Genomic DNA, 16,267 nt, shown 5'->3' on the forward strand with positions numbered 1-16,267 from the left:
GGGTTGGGCGGGGCCAGGGCCTAGGGGCGGGCCCAGAGAAGCTGGGGCTCAGTACTTGGGGCGACCTCCGTGTCCTCCGGGTGGGGGAAGGGGCTTCCTTGCAGCTGGGATTCCTCTCCAAGCCCAGCTGCCGAGGAACGTGAATGCCACCTGCAGGCCGGGGAGCTGGCCGCGCTGAGGCTGCGGCAGCCCGGCCATGTACCAATCTAGAGCACTGTGAAGCGTGTTTTCAGGTCCTCAGTAAAGGCACCCGGACCAGGACCTCGGCGGGTTCCCTACCCGCTGCTGCCGGTTGGTCTGTGGATTGTAATGTGCCTTTGGAAGGAGAGTGTTCCAGCCAACATGGGGGTTGCTTTGGGGCTGCCAGAATGCAAAGTATGCAACAGATATAAAAGCAACCCTGCCTGCCTCAGTAAATAATTTCCATCACAACCAATAACAAGATCTTTAGGGTTTTATGCACCTATAATTCCAGTTATTACCATAAACTATAATAAGCCCCATTTACAATTTGCATTAAAACATAATGAAAAAGATGATTATCAGGGTTCCAAGGTAGCTGCACTAAAGATGTGAAGCCTTAGAAAACAGTGGATTTTTTAAAAATTCATTTCCTCCAGAGATTCATTTTTGTATGTGTATTTCTTAGTCTAGAAAACATGGGAAAACAGTATTTTATATTGCTATTTGTAGGATAATAGCATGATCAAGAGTCAATGTTCGAAATTTTATTTTTTAAAATAATCTTTCATTGGATTATAATTGACAAGCAGGGCAAAATGCTCAAGGTGCATTTTGGACGCTAGAGGGCACTAGCGGAGAAGAAAGCAAAAACCCAGCCAATTTATTAGTTTTTAAAATGGATTAACGGATATTAGCATCCACGTCTACTTATTCCTGAAAAAATGGTTATAGAAGAGTGTAAGGGTGTATCTGCATCTCAAATCTCAGGTCTTTGGTCACCTGAGATTGTAAATTTTACTCCATATCACATCTGGTTCACGTGGTTTATTATCCCTTGCTGATTATTAAAAGTAAGCAATCATACCCATTCTTATTCAGGGCATCCTTCAAGTTACCTAAAATATAGTTTCATAAAAAATGTTGGTAACGGGCTGGGGTTGTGGCTTAGTGGTAGAGTGCTTGCCTCTCGCGCATGAAGCCCTGGGTTCCATCCTCAGCACCACATAAAAAAAATTAAATGTGTCCACGGAAAACTGAAAAATAAATATTAAAAAATCCTTTCTCTCTCTTTAAAATAAATAATACAAATAAAGGTATCTAAAAAAATGTTGGTAATATATGAGAAAAATGAGGTAAAAATAAAATAAATATAGGATATTATTCAAAACCACGGTGAGTTTAATCATAAAAATATTCCATCAAATCATAAACATTTGCTAGAGAAGGGCTGCAAATTTGTCTCAAAGTCAATGTGATAGGAAAGATGACATGGGAATCTCATAAAACAGTGTTTCTTAGGCCACTAATATAGGAATGAGTAGATTTCAGGTTGACTTTAAATATTATTTTCTTGTAGATTTCACATTGACTTACATTAAAATATTATTAAATATATATTGAAAAAATTAAATGTAATGCACCATATGCTGATAATTCTTACACAACTTTAAAATAATAAATTTATAGACAAAATGGTTAGAAATAAAACTATGAAACAATAAATTACCATTAATAAAATCAATTAAATTTAACAATTGATGTTTGACTGAAATTAGATTGCTGATAGAAATGTGAATATGAAGCTCCCTGCTTACATGCAGGCTCTTTTGAATTGAACTGGCCTATTCTATTGGATGCCACATTATGATTAATTTAACCCACCACTTTCCCCAATTTGGTTAATATTGCATACTTTGTCATTATTCGCCTTTCATTTGATCAATAAAAGAATCTAAATATTTTAATAATATCTAACGCCAAATACTGTCATAAATACAAACTGAAATCTGGGTCATGAAATCTCTGTTAGGATTTGGTTATGAGACTATCATTAAGATAATGAGATTCTCCTAAGTATTCAAAAGCTGTTATATTTTCATTTTGCTGATCTTAGAGAATCTGCATATGAGTAGGGCTTGATCACTGCTTATTCATGAAGATTAAGGGAGAGACAACAGTGAAGGTGACTTCTTGATTTAGAGTTTGGGTGACAGGATACCCTTCAACAAGGAAGAAATAAAGATAGAGTTACAGATTTGATGACCAATATAATGAGTTAAGTTTAAAGTTTGTTGAATTTGAAATGCCTGTGGGACAGCAACATGTTGATGTCTAGGAGGCAGTCATCTGTATCTGGAGTTCAGGAGGGATGTCTGAGTTGAAGAGGGAAGGAAATCTGGTAATCTTTAGCATATACTGATAATAGCTGAAAACAGCATATGAGATCATTCAGGAGTACAGAATCAGAAGAAATCCTATCTCAGTGAGAACTGTGAGTAATACTCACATTTTTAAGGGCCATATAGAAGAAAAGGAGTTCCCAAAGTAAATGGGAAGAAAAATCTGGGGGGCAGTAAGAGAATCAGCAGAGTTTTCATGTCATGCAATGTTTTCAAAAAGCAGGAAATACCACAAAGAGATAAGAAAGACAGTCTGAGAATAATTCTGGCAAGCAGAAGGACCTCATGAATGCACATTTAGTAGAATGATTCTAAGAGTAATTTTGAAAGAAATAATAATAAAAGAGTTTAAAGTATGAATGGGAGGTATAAAAAAGGAGACACAAAAAACTTTTCAAAAAAGTTGATTGTGCCACTTCTATTCAAAATGCTTTATAAAGTTTTAGTAAACATAATTTTCTGTTATCTATATTACTTACCTATCATTTGTCTTGGTTAGAACAGATTAGATCATCTTAATTTCTTGTCATTTATGTTAGTTGTGTTGTTTCCTTTTATTTCTTCATTTTATTGTTTAAATAACTATGACAGATATCTTTAACTTACCTTTTTAAAAACAGTTGAATCATTTCTTTAGGCTACATTGCTAGAATTGGAATGAATGGATAAAGGAATTTTTAAGGCTTGTTAGATCTACCAAATCATTCTATAGCAGGGATATAACAATTTATATAGTTATATAAAGGGTAAAGGGGAGCTAATTTTATTATATCCTAGCCAGAACTGAATTTCATAATTTTAAAAAACATCTTTGCAGCTAGGTGCCATGGTGCATGCCTGTAATCCCAGTGACTTGGGAGGCTGAGGAAGGAGGATCCCAAGTTTGAGATCAGTCTGTGCAATTTATGGAGACCCTATCTCAAAATTTAAAAAAAATAAAAAGAGACAGGGTCCCATTGAATTGCTTAGTGCCTTGCTTTTTGCTGAGGCTGGGTTTGAACTTGCAATTCTTCTTTCTCAACCCTCCCCCAAACAAACAAACAAACAAACAAATAAATATTATAAATAGAGCTGGGGATGTAGCCCAATGATTGCACTTCCCTGGCATGCACAAGGCTCCAGGTTCAACCCCTAGTACTGCAAAAAACCAACAAAAACATCTTTGCATTACCTATTGAAGTGAGTTAGAGCTCTTTGTACAGAACTGACCGACTCCAGGCCACTGAACAGGGAAGTTCAAGATAAGCCTACTGGTCAAAAATTAGGAAGTGCTTTCAATGACAAACAACAGCTGACATCATACTCAATGGTGGAAAGTTCAAAGCTTTTCTTCTAAGATCAGGCAAGAATGCCTACTCTTGCCACTTCTATTCAACATAATATGATACAGCAATTAGGCATGAAAAAGGAATAAAAGGCACCCAAATTGGAAATGAAGACTTAAATTGTCCTTCTTTGCGGAAGACTTGATTTTACATGTAGAAAACCCTAAAGATGACACAAAAAAACTGTTAGGAATTATGAACAAATTTGACAATATTGTAGGATACATCAACATACAATGATCATTAGCATTTCTATTTACTAACAACAAACCCTCCTGAAAGGAAAATTTAAATAGTCTCATTTATGACAGCTACAAAAAATTAAATACTTAGGAATGAATTTACTTAAGAAGATGAAGGGCCTGCACACTGAAAACTACAAAACATTGATGAAATAAATTAAAGAAGACACAAATAAATGAAAAGACATTCCATGTTCATGGATTGAAAGATTTTAATATTGTTAAAATGTGCATATTACTTAAAGTGATCTATAGAGTCAATCTATATCAGTCAAAATTTTGATGACTTTTTTTAAAAAACAAAAATAGAAAAACAAAGCAATGCTAAAATTTGTATAGAACATGGAACAATAAAGGCTCTGAATAGCCAGTCATCTTGAGCAAAAAGAACAAAACTGGAAGCTTCACACTACCTGACTTCAAAATACACTACAGAGTTGCAGTAACAAAACAGCATAATACTGGCAAAGGAGCAGACACAAGACCAATGGAACAGAATAGGTACCAGAAATATATGACTTTGGATGTTTAGTATTATTTATGGTAAATGGGTTATTCAGAAAGTTGCCAAGAACACACTATGGGAAAAGGGCAGTGTCTTCAATAAATGGTATTGGGAAAACTGGAGGTCCATATGCATAAGAATGAAAGTAGGCCAAGTGGATTAAATATCCAAATATAAGATCTGAAAATGTAAAACTACTAGCAGTAAATGTATGGGAAAAGGTCCATGTCATTGGCCTGGGCAATAATTTTTTTGGTTATGACCCCAAAGTTTAGGCAACAAAAGCAACATAGACAAATGAGCAACACATGAAACCAAAATGCTTCTGCAAAGCTAGGCAAACAATCAACAGAACAAAAAGACAAGCTATGGAATGAGAGGATATTTGCAACCTTGCATCAGATAAGGTGCTATTGTCCAAAATATACAAGGAACTTAAACAACTTAATAATAAAAAAATGAAAAACACAACTATAAAATGGGAAATGTATGTGAATAGAATTTTCCTAAGATAGCATACAAATGGCCCATAGATATGAAAAATGCTCAATATTGGGGCTGGGGATGTGGCTCAGTGGTAGAGCACTTGCCTATCATGTGTGAGGCACTAGGTTTGATTCTCAGCACCACATAAAAATAAATAAAGGGCCATCAACAACTAATAAAATATCTTTTAAAAAATGCTCAATATAACTAGCTATCAGAAAAAATACAAATTATAACCACAGTGAAAGATACCACCTCACACCTGTTAGAATGACTATTATCAAAAGATAAGAAGCATTGCAGAGTATGAGTAAAAAAGGGAAGCTTGCATATTACTAATGTGAATGTAAATTAGTACACTCATTATGGAAAACAGTATGGAAGTACTTCAAAAAATTTAACATAGAACTACCATATGATTCAGCAACCCCACTTTTGGGTATATGAAATCAGTGTATCAAAGATATATCTGCATTCCTATGTTAACTGTAGCATGATTTACAATGACCCAAATTGAAATCAATCCAAGTGTTCATCAGGCAGGGACGGATAAAGAAAAAATGTGGTATATATGGATAATGGAATATCAGTGAGTCTTAAAAAATCTTTGTGATAATAAAGATGAACCTGGAGGACATTAAGTGGAATGAGTCAGGCACAGAAAATTGATTAGCATCCATATTGATAGTAATCAATATAAAGAAAAAGCTATTTTCAGCAAAATGCAACTAATATATGGGGAGAAATATAAATATAGTACTATAACAATAGTCAATTTAGCAAGAATTATAAATGGAGGCTCAGATGAGTTTTCTGGGAGGATATTTACACAAATCATCTCTCTACAGATAAAATTCATCTGGAATGACTTTGGATGTTTAGTATGAGGTCAGAATCTAAACTGATTTCTCTCCCCACCACCAAATGGTAACCAGTTTTTCATCTTTTTGTTCCCCACAGATTATACTGTAAGTGAATACAGATATTGGACTGAAAAACTTATTGAGGACATGGACTATAATCATGTTCATAGTTTGATCCCTAGAGTAGTGCCTACTTAACACACATTGTTGGTGACTCAAAAATGTTTGTTACAGGGTCTGGAGGCACATGCCTAGAATTCTAGGTATTTGGGAGGCTGAGGTGGAAGGATGGAAAATGAGTCCAGCCTGGGCAACTTAGTGAGCTATCTCAGAATTTAAAAAAAAAAAAAAACATTAAAAGACTGGGGATGTAGCTCAGCGGTAAAGCACCCCTATGCTGGGGAAAAATAGTTTGTTGAATAGATGTTTTATTATTATTTTTTTAATCATACATGGAGTTTCTATATACATTAAGGTGTTCTTGTCTAGTATGACTACTTTATTCATATGCTCTCTGGGTCTATTTTGTACTTTATTTTAGGTTTATGAAATATTAATATATGGTGGACTGATTTAAGAAAGGTTTTTTTTTTGGTTTTTCTTCCTAGAAGGCAGAGACTTGAGCATGTTCATAGGCTGAGAACAAAGAGTCACTGGGAAAAGATTGGTTGAAGATACAGTGCAAGATACCAGGAACAGGAGAGTAGATTGGGTGCCAGGAGGATTGAACTGGGAAAGAGCAGACCTCTCTCTACCAGAGAGGAGGGATCCAGGTAGGCCAGGGTAGAAGTGGATATGTGGATGCAGGAAAAAGCTGTGGCAGGGGAGGTTAGGTTGTTAAGGATTGCACCCAAAGTAACCTTGGCTTTTTCACTTGGTTAGATAAGATTCTCTAGAGAATGCTAGTCAAGGTAATGTGTGTGTGTGTGTGTGTGTGTGTGTGTGTTTGGCACCGCAGTAATGAAGAATGACAAGGGGAAGCTGAATACACTCTCTAGAATGATTGCTGAAGGGCCCAGTTGAGGGTAGTGACCAGGTTTTGTACTAGGACAGATTTCTGTGGTACTCTCTAGCAGATGAAAAGATCATCTCAAAGAAAGCTTGAATGAGGATTTGCCAAAACTCTCTGAGGAAAAGAATCCCCAGAATTGAATTAAAATAGAACCTCCCTTTATATTTCTTTCGTTTCTGTGCTCCTCTGCCAAGCCCCACAATTTCAGTCAGCAGGTTTTGGTATGTTTTCTACCGAATCAAAGTGAGGATCCAGGTAGCCTTAGCATCTGCAACTCAAAACCTGAATGAAAAGCTTAGAGCCAACATCACTAACTCTGGGTCAGGCACTCTGCCAACCGCTTTTCATGAACTGTTTTACGTAATCTTAAAAAAAAAGTATGTGAAGTGGGTACTGCTGTTATTAACTCCATTTTACACACCAGAGGTCTGACGCCTGAAGAAGTTAGCAATTTATCTAGGGGAATATGCCTAGCTATGGTCGGAGTCCTGCAAGTCTGACACCGGCGTCTTCGCTCTCACCCACTGATCAGCGCTACATAAGTCAAAGTCCGGGTCACGAGAACGCCGAGCACTGTCACCCATTAAGAGTGCTCACGGTGTCGAACACATACGGTAACCGCGGCCCAGCCAGCACCCGTCTGGTGCCCAGGACACCAAGCACGCATCCGGTGACCCACACGCGTGACGCTCACACCCGCTGTGATCCTGGCTTCCTCAAAAAAGGCGGAGGAGGCCTAGCTTTGGCCAAGTGGTCCAAGACGACACTCTCTGGGCTGGACTCTTTCTGCCTGAGCGTCTGATCCGAACGTCGTGCGGGCGGGGAGGAGGGGGCGGAGTCGGCCCCCAGGAAAGATTGCGGATTGGTGGGGAGGAGGAAGGGGGGGCGGAGCCTTGGGGGGAAGGGAGACGCCGCATCTACCACGTAAGCATCTTTGCTTCCTGCCGCAACAGCCAGCGGCTGAAGTAACCCTTCGCTGCGCTCCGGGGCGGGCTCCCTGCACCTGAGCCGGGTGAAGCTGGGGTTGGAGTGGAGGGAGGCCGGCGGGGCCGGGGCGGGAGGCCCAGATAAAGGAGAGGCCCGGGGTGTGGCCAGCTGGGGCTGATAGTGGGAAGAAGGCCGGCTTGGGTGCTGTGCGGGCCAGAGCGGTGGGGGAAAGCTGAGGTGAGGGCGAGAGATGGGGCTCCTTCGCTGGGTTGTGGCTGGGCCAGGAAAGGCCAAGAACCTGTCCCAAGCATTAGCTGGTCTTCCTAATTCCAGGCTGCCCTGAGTCTGGCGAGTGAAACGGGAGCCGCGTAGGGCCCTTCTTGAAGAGGGTTCCTTGAAACATTTGAAGTTCCCTTGCACCTCTTTTAACCCTCATCCCCGAACTTATTTAGGAGGAGGAATGCCCACTCCTCTTCCCTTTGAGTGGACGAGCTCTGGTCCATGTGTCAGAGGTACATCATTAGGCTGGAAAAGAAAGCTCATAAGCTACAGAACTGGTAACAACATTGGGCTTTCAAATATGCGTATATCTCCTTAAAAGCTTGTTTCTGCTATTAAAGGCGATTTTATTTCAACTCAAAGTGTTTTGGGGAGACTTGGATTCCAAATTAGTACTTCCCTTTCTTAAAGAATGTTCTCAGCAAGAGGATGAGAATGAAGTGGGTGGATACTTTTAGGAATATGGGGTCTTCTGCCTAGTTTAGAGTTTGTTGTTATTAAGACATTCAAGAAATATGAAAAATGCTAGAATTCTGTATCAAGCAGAATCGGTTATTTCTGTGTATCTGTGTATAATACGTTAAATTATTAAGATGTTAATTCCGTGCATTCATTTAGTAAAAATTAGTACAATGACAATACAGATAGTATTTTGGCATATTTGCAGTATTTTATTTCGAATTTATTTGAATCTCGTTTTCTGCCTCTCCAAAAGGTCCTACTCTGTCATTCTTACAAAAAAATATTCTTAGTTTTCTTTTTCTTGAGTTTGGGCAGGTTGACTCCTCTGAGAGGCAAGACTAATTTCCTGGGAACTGCCTCTTTCTTTCTGGAAAGAGTAATATGGATCAGTTTTGGTATTCCTTTAGTATTTTTGTTGGCAAAAATTAAACAACAACAACAACAACAAAACTCTTTGTTGGTGGAAGCCAACACTACTAGTATTAAACTGTCCTGCATTATTAGATACAATTTGAGTATTTTTTATAAAAAACTACTTAGAGATAACTAGGCTGATACTTGGATATTCTAACTAAAATTTTGATATTGGCTGATAGAGCCACTTATTTCCTACATTTAATACCCCATAGCCTACTGATTAGCTTTACTAACAAGGTAATATGCATATACTACACTAACCTTGAAATGGAAAGAGGTGGAGTGCTGGTGATACATCAGAGGTCTTTTGAGTAAGTAGATAAATACTTCTAATTACCTGTCAGGAAGGAGTCCTAGTTTTTATAATAAGCAGTTATTGAGTTGTCAAAAAATTAGAGTTGTAATGTAGTTTTTTCAGGATCCCAATATCATGTAATTATTATTGATAACTCCATGTGATTGTATTTATGTTGTAGAGACAATACTTGCTATATGTTAATATTGTAATTTTTTATCTTCATATCTCCAAAACCTAATAAAAGTTTCATGTTTAGTTGATCTTTAGAAGTAATTCAAGGTAATTCTAAGGCTCTTTATGCAGGTTTTTAACTCTGCTTCTGATATTACTTTTGTGAAAGTAGAATATAGGTTGTTTTCTTAGGTCTGAGGTTGCTATTGTCATCATGTCCTTCATCTCTAGTACTCTTTTAAAAAATACAGAACAAAAATTTGAGTTTGTACTTAATCAGTCACCATCTTATTTTCTAAGTCTTGAAGCTGGAATATGGAGTGTCATGATACTTTGGAAGGATTATTAACTACTTTCCCCAATAGAAGATGATATTAAAGACTTTTTCCCTTTTTCCTTCTTCCTCCTCTTTTCTCACTTTCCCCCCTTACTCTTTTTCTTTTTCTCCCTGCCCCAGCTTCTAATAAATATTTATTGCCAAAATTCTGTTTAAGTTAGTGGTTTCATTTGTGCTTGAATTAAAAGTCAATTAAATTATTAATAAAGCAAAGTCTTGAGTAGTCTTGAGTAGCTAGAAAATAGCTTATAGGCTAGACTTGGAGGTCTGTGAAAAGCTACAAAAATAATTTCAATCTAAAGAATTTTGTGGTGAGATTAGATGCAGGTTCCCAAACTATCTTTGTGACCTGCCCCCAGGAAAGTTATTTTAGATTCAGAGTACCTTGGTTGCCTTGAAGATAAAAATGTAATGAGGACTGCTTTATGTACCTTCCAGGATTGTAAAAATAAAATGAGATGGTGCATATGATTTTAGAGAAGCAAAGCATTTACAAGAGTGTAATGTCCTCTTTTTAAAAGTGTAAATTATATTAGAAACTAAAGCATTTTAATGACTAACTAGAGGTATGCATGGTTCTTCTGGTTGAACTATAACTCCGAATAGCAAAATATAAATCGGTGCTTTTTTGGTAAACTCTGATGTGGAGATTTACTGCTTTGGCTGAATTATGATTTTTGGTAATTTAGGGGAAAAAGTCCTTTAGGAAGAACTTTATCTTAATATTTATATAGGGTTAAAGGGGAAAATAGCAAGTTCATATTCCTGGGAGGAAACATGATGGAGCATAGCTTATTGATTTGAATAGTTGTCAATATTCAAATAAGGTGTAACTTGAGCTAATTGTTGAGTTTATATAGAAATGTCATTAAAGGATGACTATTTTATTTCCTTTCTTTAGGTAGATATTTTTTTTTGTTATATTTTTAGAGGGAAAAGCTGAAATAAGTAAGATGGAGGAATTTATATGTTGGCATAAAACCAGTTTCCCCCTATAACTTTAAAAAACTATTAAGTACCTTTTTTCCCAAAAACTTTTACAGATACGAAAATATTTTTCTTCTTTGCCTGCTCACATTTATGCCTTACCTGCAAATTTTTTAATTTAAAAAATTTAAAATGATTTTAATAGTAATGTTTGAAATTAGGTTGACCATCAGTTTTAGGTGTTGAGATTTGATTTAGACAGCAGTGTTTTTAAACCTTCACTTGAGTATGCTAAGCTAAATTCACTGACTCTTTGGTTTTCATAGGTAAAAACTCTCACAGAATAGGACCTTCCAGATATATGCATATTGTTTGAAATTAACTTTTGGCTTCTGAAACAGTAACTTTTTTTTTTCTTTTGCAGACTCATGAAATGGCCACAGATGATAAGACTTCCCCAACATTGGACTCTGCTAATGATTTGCCTCGACCTCCTACCAGTCCTTCTCATCTTACACACTTTAAACCTTTGACTCTTGACCAGGATGAACCTTCTTTTAAGTCAGCATATAGTTCTTTTGTAAATCTTTTTCGATCTAACAAAGGTAAGACTTACTCTTAAGCATCAGAAACCTTACAGTTTTGATTCTTTATAGTTCCCTTATTCAACTTTCATGTTTTATCTTTGTGAGAAAGTGAAATATTAAGAAGGTGCTTTATTCATATATCACCAGATTTTTCTGCTTAAGAAGAAAAAGCTAGATTTCTTTTTTTTTGGGGGGGGTACTGTTGAACCCAGGGGTGCTTAACCACTGAACACATGCCCAGCCCTGTTTTATATTTTATTTAAAGACAGGGCAAGAGCTTGTCTTGCTGAGTTGCTTACAGTGTCACTAATTTCCTGAGGCTGGCTTTGAACTTGTGATCTTCTTGTGTCAGCCTCCTGAGCTGCTGGGATTAAAAATGTGTGCCATTGAGCCCAGACTAGGTAGAATTTTTTTTTAATATTGTTTTTAGTTGTAGGTGGATACAACACCTTTATTTTGTTTAACTTGTTTTTATGTAGTGCTGAGGATCGAACCCAGTGTCTCACACGTGCGAGGCAAACACTTTATCACTGAGCCACAACCCCAGCCCCTCAGTAGAAATTTTGATAGTTCTAATTAAGTTTATTAATGGTTAGGTTTAAAGTACTGTAAAAACTTGGTACATTTTTAAGATGATAATTTTTAAAAAATAAGCTTTAATTTTTAAAACAGTTTTATTAGATTTATAGAAAAATTGGAAAGATAATGCAGAGCACTTAGTTTACCCCTACATTCAGTTTCTGCTATTATTAACATCTTAGGTTAGTATTACTATACTATCAGTATTACTGCACTAATGTAAATATTTTACAATTTTCACTAACTACTGTATGTATTTTATTCAGTTTTAAAATTTTTACATAATGTCCTTTTATTGTTATAAGATTCCATCTAAGATATTATATTATGTAGACTCTTTATAAGATAATACTCTATTTAGTAAACGTTTATTGAGCAGCTACTATATTGGGTGCTATTTCAATAGTACAAGGAATCTCTTCCATAAACACAGCAAAAATTCTGGGCCTTTGTGTAAAAAGCTTGCATTCTGTTTCCTCAAATTTCAAATGAAAAGTAAAACAGAAAATCACATATACCAAGGGTGTGATTATTGGCTTATAATTTTGCTCTACTCTTTGGATTTCTTTCTTTTTAAAAAATCCAAAAGCCTAATTTTAAATTATGCATGTAATATATACATACATATATATAAGTATATATATATATCTATGTGTGTGTGTATGTATGCATATATATAATATAGTTGTCTGGAAAATTTCATGTTTTCTCTTTGCTGTTTTCTCTTTGGTGAATTCTTGTGTCTCAATTTTTCAAATAATGTCAACCTTTCTTTTGCTCTACAGAGAGAGGAGAAGGGAGCCAAGGAGAGCACCCTTCTCCCAGTGGAAGTTGGTCCAGCCCTCAGCTCCCTTCAAGGACACAATCAGTTGAGGTCACCTGTTCCTTATAAAAAACAGCTTAATGAGGAACTTCAGTGTTAGGTAAAACAGTGTTCTTATTTCATTCTTCTAAGATTTTTCCACAGTCATTGTTTCCCAAGTTATTTATTGACTTAACTTTCTTGTTGTTTGGAATAGTCAGGTACTCTCCAGAATAAATAAAACTATTACTTAATTAGTGAAAGAATTTGTTGATATCTGAATAAAAGCTCTTAAACATATCACTAAACTTTGATTTAGGCAAACAACAGACCTCTTGGATGCTTTTTGATTAATTACTTGCTTGAGTTTCAGCAGAGAACAATTTGCAGCATCCCCAGGAGAACACAGGTTAGTTTCAGTCTTGTGAATGAATTCTGTGTCTGTATTTGGGTGCTAGTGAAATGTGATGTGCATGCCTCTGGCTGCAGAATTCTTCAACTCCATTGCTGGGCTGCCACTTGCTCTTGGCCTGTGTCCTTTGTGGGGTGCAAACTTGTATTTCTAAGTAGCTAAATGCAAGGGGCTTCACAGTTTGTTATTGCCGGTATGCGGAGCATTGCCATTGTAATTCTCACAGCTTTGTCTCCTTTTTCAACTTATAATTCATGGATAGTTGCTTTATATTTTGAGACTCAAGAATAATTTGGTCATTCTAATACTTACATTTTAGTACCACCTCTGAGGTATTACTAATGCTAAATTAAGTTTTCAAAGTGTTTAAAAGTGTTTAAAAAGTGTTTCAAAGTGTTTAAAAATAAGTGCAGTTTAGATACAGTGATTATTTCATTAAATTGTTTTAGATAATTCTTTGTAAATTTGGATTTAGATATCAACCTCTCATTTCTTTGTAATCTTTTATTTTCCACCCAACTAAAACAAAGCACACCTAATATAAATCTGGCAAATAGTGAGTTTGAGGCAGATTTTCCATTTTATTTTTTAAATTATTATTATTTTGTTGTTGTTGTTGTTGTTGATGGACCTTTATTTTATTTATCTGTTTGTGGTGCTCAGAATCGAGCTCAGTGCCTGATGCATGCTAGGCAAGTGCTTTACCACTGAGCTACAACCCCAGCCCCAGATTTTCCATTTTATAGTAGTTCCCATTATCTGCAGGGATATACTCTAAACCTCCCTTCTTTTCTGTACCAGTAGAGGCTTGAAACCACAGATAGTACCAGACCCTATGTTTTTTTATCCCCATATGTACACATCTGTGATAAAGTTTAACTTGTAAATTAGGCATAGAAAGAGAGTAACAAAAATAACTATGACAATAAATATATTAAAAATTATGTGATTGTTGTCTCTTTCTCTTGAAAGAATGAGACAAATGTTAAAATTTTTAGACTGCAGTTGCCTGTGGGTACTTGAAACCTTAGAAATAACTGCAGTCTGTTTAGGTTAGTGGGAGCTCCATGGGTTATTAGACTAGAGTGTTTAAGCTAATTGGATGTTCATCTTTTTTGTCAGATCACCTCCTATTCACCCTTAGATTTTGACACAGCTGGAGTGTCTTAACTTTTTGTCACTATGACCAAAATACCTGATAGGAACAACTTTTAAGAAAAGTTTATTTTGGGTTCATGGTTTCAGAGGTTTCACTCCATAGTCAGCCAACTCCATTACACTGGGCCTGAGGCAAGGCAGAATGTTAGAATAGAAGGACATGGTAGAGGAAAGCTGCTCAGCTCTTGGCAGTTAGGAAGTAGAGAGAGTGAGTAGCTAGGAACAAAATATAAGGCCTAAGGATATACCCCTACTGGCCTCCTTCTTCCAGTCATGTCCCAGCTGCCTGTAATTACCACCCAGTAATCCATTCAGATTATTAACGCATTAAATGGATTGATTCACTGATAAGATTATAGTGTCCATAGCCTAAACATTTCATCTCTGAATATTCGTGCATTAACTAATTTGAGTTTTTCAGGAACACCTCATATCAAAACCATAACACTAATCCAGGAATAGAAACTGCAGTAGTTTTGGTCCACAAGAAAAGTACAGTTACCTACTAGTGGCACTTTTGGTGGGCATCTACCATTCTGGTTACAAAGCTAGAATCTGGGCTTGTTTTATTATAGATAGATTTATGTTTAGTATTGCCATTTCAGTGAAACAGCTGGAGTGTCTTAACTTTTTGTCACTATGACCAAAATACCTGACAGGAACAACTTGTAAGAAAAGTTTATTTTGGGTTCATGGTTACAGAGGTGTCAGTCCATAGTCAGATAACTCATCTTTTTTGTCAGATCACCTCCTGTTCACCCTTAGGTTTTGAAACAGCTGGAGTGTCTTAACTTTTTGTCACTATGACCAAAATACCTGACCCTTTCAGTTTGGAACTACAGGGTTGGGTTGGGTGCAATATAGAAGGATAGGACTAGAGTTTTAGCAATTCTCTGGCAGTTATAATATGCTTGGACATTTGTCAGATTTTATCATGGTCAAATATACCCTCTTGGATGTTTTGAATTCTATCAGAATCTTTTTTTAAAAATATATTTATTTTTTAGTTGTAGCTAGACACAATACCTTTGTTTTATTTATTTTTATGTGGTGCTGAGGATCAAACATGCTAGGTGAGTGCTCTACCAATGAGCCACAATTCCGGCCCTCTATCAGAATCTTTAGGGGTGAGTTATTTCTTTTTGATGATTAGCCCCAGAAGTGAGCCATTTGATCCTATTGCTTACCTATTTGACTATAGAGACTAAGCTAAACTAACCACATTTTTTTAACCTAAATTCTTAACTTTAATGTGGTTTATTTTATCAGTTTTTTTTTTTTTTTGCTCCTTTTATGGCTAGTGTTTAATCCTCTGGAGTTGCTTTTTCTTCTGTTAAATGTCCAGCAGGTATTTATTATAGGTTGGGACCAAAGAGCAAAAGAAATCATTACTGAATTCTGACCATGTAGATGATGCTGCTGTTTTAGGCCTCCAAACCATCAGCTCAGATAGTTCTTGTCTTAGATAGCTCTTACTTGCTTGTGAAATAGTATTTTACATGGCAATAAGAAATACTTTCAACAGTCTGTTACCCTTATAAAGACCACCCTTAACTCTCAACCTATGTCACTGGTTGGGAGAATACAAGTAATAAAAGCACTTCACATCACATAGATGCAGTGTTTTATATAGACACAATGAACCGTTAACAAGATTGCCTTTGTTGTTCTCTCTTTTTTTTTTTAATATGACTCAGATACAAGAAGGAAAGCAGAACCTACCTTTGGAGGTCATGATCCTCGTACAGCTGTTCAGCTTCGAAGCCTCAGCACAGTATTAAAACGTCTCAAAGAAATCATGGAGGGAAAAAGCCAGGTAATAATTAGTGCTTTGGAAGATTTCTTCTTACATACTTTTTGGGATCATACCATTCCCACTGAAAAATGACATAATATGACTTGAAAAAAATGTATTTGTTAAGCTGGGTGTGGTGGTGCAGACCTGTCATACCAGAGGCTTGGGAGGCTGAGGCAGGAGAATCTTGAGTTCAAAGCCAGCCTCAGCAACTTAGTGAGACTCTATTTCTAAATGAAATATAAGAATGGGCTGGGGATGTGGTTCAGAGGTTGAGTGCCCCTGGGGTTCAATCCCTGGTACCAAAAATAAAGAATAAA

General features: G+C 36.6%; 1 long non-coding RNA gene across 34 annotated transcripts in view; it reads left to right on the plus strand.

The window, feature by feature from the left end:
- Window positions 1–7,664: 7,664 nt before the first annotated feature.
- Window positions 7,665–16,267, plus strand: part of LOC144373872 (uncharacterized) — a 52,926-nt gene continuing 44,323 nt past the window's right edge. For 30 of the 34 annotated variants that reach the window (XR_013433425.1, XR_013433408.1, XR_013433411.1 and 27 more), the window contains exons 1-4: window positions 7,711–7,808; window positions 11,039–11,219; window positions 12,566–12,703; window positions 15,850–15,968. This is a non-coding gene — a long non-coding RNA (uncharacterized LOC144373872). The other 4 variants (XR_013433424.1, XR_013433427.1, XR_013433437.1 and 1 more) reach the window with 4 other exon arrangements.

Source organism: Ictidomys tridecemlineatus, unplaced genomic scaffold, assembly GCF_052094955.1.
Source record: "Ictidomys tridecemlineatus isolate mIctTri1 unplaced genomic scaffold, mIctTri1.hap1 Scaffold_52, whole genome shotgun sequence".
Taxonomy (NCBI): Eukaryota; Metazoa; Chordata; class Mammalia; order Rodentia; family Sciuridae; genus Ictidomys; species Ictidomys tridecemlineatus.